Source organism: Arachis hypogaea, chromosome 18 (genome assembly GCF_003086295.3).
Source record: "Arachis hypogaea cultivar Tifrunner chromosome 18, arahy.Tifrunner.gnm2.J5K5, whole genome shotgun sequence".
In the NCBI taxonomy this organism is placed as follows: Eukaryota; Viridiplantae; Streptophyta; class Magnoliopsida; order Fabales; family Fabaceae; genus Arachis; species Arachis hypogaea.
The window spans coordinates 89743103-89747144 of NC_092053.1; the positions used below are offsets into that span (position 1 = coordinate 89743103).

A 4042-nucleotide genomic window follows, 5' to 3' on the forward strand; every position below is an offset into this window, starting at 1 on the left:
TAATTGACTTTTTGTTTGTTTCTTATCTCTTTCAAAACTACCTAACTAACTTCCCCTCTCTAATTTTCGAAAATACCTCCCTCTTTTTCAAAAATTCTTTTTAATTAATTAATTGTTTTCAATTTTTAATTTTAATTTTATTTCATTCCTAATTTTCGAAAATTACTAACCTTTTTCAAAAACTATTTTCAAAATTTAACTTTAAATTTTAATTTTTAATTTTCGAAATTCTCTCTCCCTCATCTCCTTCTATTTATTTATTCATCTACTAACACTTATCTTCACCCAAAACTCGAACCCTTTCTTCTCCTCTGAGTTCGAATTCTTCTCTCCTACATTCTTATTCTTCTTTTCTTTTACTCACACAAGGGAACCTCTATACTGTGGTAAAGAGGATCCCCGGTATCTTTAGTCCTCTTCTTTTTCACATGAGCAAGAGCAAGGACAAGAATATTCTTGTTGAAGCAGATCCAGAACCTGAAAGGACTCTGAAAAGGAAACTAAGAGAAGCTAAAATACAACAATCCAGAGACAACCTTACAGGAATTTTTGAACAGGAAGAGGAGATGGCAGCTGAAAATAATAATAATGCAAGGAGGATGCTTGGTGACTTTACTGCACCTAATTCCAATTTACATGGAAGAAGCATCTCTATCCCTACCATTGGAGCAAACAATTTTGAGCTTAAACCTCAATTAGTTTCTCTGATGCAACAAAACTGCAAGTTTCATGGACTTCCATCTGAAGATCCCTTTCAGTTCTTAACTGAATTCTTGCAGATATGTGACACTGTTAAGACTAATGGAGTAGATCCTGAAGTCTACAGGCTCATGCTTTTCCCGTTTGCTGTAAGAGACAGAGCTAGAATATGGTTGGACTCTCAACCTAAGGATAGCCTGAACTCTTGGGATAAGCTGGTCAAGGCTTTCTTAGCCAAGTTCTTTCCTCCTCAAAAGCTGAGCAATCTTAGAGTGGATGTTCAAACCTTCAGACAGAAAGAAGGTGAATCCCTTTATGAAGCTTGGGAGAGATACAAGAAACTGACCAAAAAGTGTCCTTCTGACATGCTTTCAGAATGGACCATCCTGGATAGATTCTATGATGGTCTGTCTGAATTAGCTAAGATGTCATTGGATACTTCTGCAGGTGGATCCATTCACCTAAAGGAAACGCCTGCAGAAGCTCAAGAACTTATTGACATGGTTGCTAATAACCAGTTCATGTACACTTCTGAGAGGAATCCTGTGAGTAATGGGACGCCTCAAAAGAAGGGAGTTCTTGAAATTGATACTCTGAATGCCATATTGGCTCAGAATAAAATATTGACTCAGCAAGTCAATATGATTTCTCAGAGTCTGAATGGAATGCAAGCTGCATCCAACAGTACTCAAGAGGCATCTTTTGAGGAAGAAGCTTATGATCCTGAGAACCCTGCAATAGCAGAGGTAAATTACATGGGTGAACCCTATGGGAACACCTATAATCCCTCATGAAAAAATCACCCAAATCTCTCATGGAAGGATCAACAAAAGCCTCAACAAGACTTTAATAATGGTGGAAGAAACAGGTTTAACAATAGTAAACCTTTTCCATCATCCACTCAGCAACAGACAGAGAATTCTGAGCAGAATCCATCTAGCTTAGCAAATTTAGTCTCTGATCTATCTAAGGCCACTTTGAGTTTCATGAATGAAACAAGGTCATCCATTAGAAATTTGGAGGCACAAGTGGGCCAGTTGAGTAAGACGATCACCGAAACCCCTCCTAGTACTCTCCCAAACAATACAGAAGAGAATCCAAAGAGAGATTGCAAGGCCATTGATATAACCATCATGGCCGAATCCAAGGAGGAAGGGGAGGACGTGAATCCCAAGGAGGAAGACCTCCTGGGACGTCCAGTGATCAACAAGGAGTGTCCCTCTGAGGAATCAAAGGAATCTAAGACTCATCTAGAGACCATAGAGATTCCATTGGACCTTCTTATGCCATTCATGAGCTCTGATGAGTATTCCTCTTCTGAAGAGAATGAGGATGTTACTGAAGAGCAAGTTGCCAAGTTTCTTGGTGCAATCATGAAGCTGAATGCCAATTTATTTGGTAAAGAGACTTGGGGAGATGAACCTCCCCTGTTCACCAATGAACTAAATGCATTGGATCAACTGAGATTGCCTCAGAAGAAACAGGATCCTGGAAAGTTTCTAATACCTTGTACCATAGGCACCATGACCTTTGAGAAGGCTCTATGTGACCTTGGGTCAGGAATAAACCTCATGCCACCCTCTGTAATGGAGAAACTGCGAATCTTTGAGGTGCAAGCTGCTAGAATCTCATTAGAGATGGCAGACAATTCAAGAAAAGAGGCTTATGGATAGGTAGAGGACATGTTAGTAAAGGTTGAAGGCCTTTACATCCCTGCTGATTTCATAATCCTAGATACTGGGAAGGATGAGGATGAATCCATCATCCTTGGAAGACCTTTCCTAGCCACAGCAAGAGCTGTGATTGATGTTGACAGAGATGAACTAGTCCTTCAATTGAATGAGGACTCCCTTGTGTTTAAAACACAAGGACATCCTTCTGTAAACATGAAAAAGAGGCACAGTAAGCTTCTCTCAGTACAGAGTCAACTAAAGCCCCCACAGTCAAACTCTAAGTTTGGTGTTGGGAGGCCTCAGCCAAACTCTAAGTTTGGTGTTGAACTCCCATATCCAAACTCTAAGTTTGGTGTTGGGAGTCTATAAAATTGACCTGATCACCTGTGTGGCTCCATGAGAGCCCACTGTCAAGCTATTGACATTAAAGAAGCGCTTGTTGGGAGGCAACCCAATTTTTATTTATCTAATTTTATTTTTATTTTTATTATTCTTTTATGTTTTATTAGGTTCATGATCATGTGGAGTCACAAAATAAATAGAAAAATCAAAAATAGAATAAAAAATAGCAGAAGAAAAATCACACCCTGGAGGAAGGGCTTACTGGCGTTTAAACGCCAGTAAGGAGCATCTGGCTGGCGTTCAACACTAGAACAGAGCATGGATATGGCGTTGAATGCCCAAAACAAGCAGCATCCTGGCGTTCAGACACCGGGAATGCACACTGAGGAAAGCTGGCGCTGAACGCCCAGAAAAAGCATCAATTCGGCATTTTAAACGCCAGAATTGCATGCAAAGGCATTTTACATGCCTAATTGGTGCAGGGATGGAAATCTTTGACACCTCAGGATCTGTGGACCCCACAGGATCATCTCAGCATCTGTGGACCCCACAGGATCCCCACCTACCTCCACTCATTCTCTTCCCTCTTCTCAATGTTCATCCTGTCTTCCCAATAAACACCTTTCCCCAAAACCCTTCACCAATCACATCAAGCTCTCTTCCCTACTACCCCTTCACCACTCACATCCATCCACTCTTCCTCATAAACCTACCTCATAAACCCCACCTACCTTCAAAATTCAAAATCACTTTCCCACCCCAACCCACCCTAAATGGCCGAACCTAACCCCTCTCCCTCCACTATATAAACCCCTCCATTCTTCTTCATTTTCACACAACAAAGCCCTCTCATCCCCTACTTGGCCGAAACACAACCCTCTCTCCCTCTCTTCCATTTCTTCTTCTTATTCTTCTTTTCTTTCTTCTCTTGCTCGAGGGCGAGCAATATTCTAAGTTTGGTGTGGTAAAAGCATAAAGCTTTTTGTTTTTCCATTACCATTAATGGCACCCAAGACTGGAGAATCCTCTAGAAAAGGGAAATGGAAGACAAAAACTTCCACCTCCGAGTCATGGGAGATGGAAAGATTCATCTCCAAAGCCCATCAAGACCACTTCTATGATGTTGTGGCTAAGAAGAAGGTGATCCCCGAGGTCCCTTTCAAACTCAAGAAAAATGAGTATCCAGAGATCCGACATGAGATCCAAAGAAGAGGTTAGGAAGTTCTAACAAACCCCATCCAACAAGTCGGAATTCTAATGGTTCAAGAGTTCTATGCTAATGCATGGATCACTAGGAACCATGATCAAAGTAAGAACCCGAATCCAAA

At 41.0% G+C, this 4042-nt stretch overlaps 1 non-coding gene across 1 annotated transcript; it reads right to left on the reverse strand.

Moving 5' to 3' along the window:
- Positions 1-962: 962 nt before the first annotated feature.
- On the reverse strand, positions 963-1070 carry LOC112774407 (small nucleolar RNA R71). Its single transcript, XR_003188899.1, has one exon. It is a non-coding gene; the product is annotated as a small nucleolar RNA R71 (small nucleolar RNA).
- Between the last annotated feature and the right edge of the window lie 2972 nt (positions 1071-4042).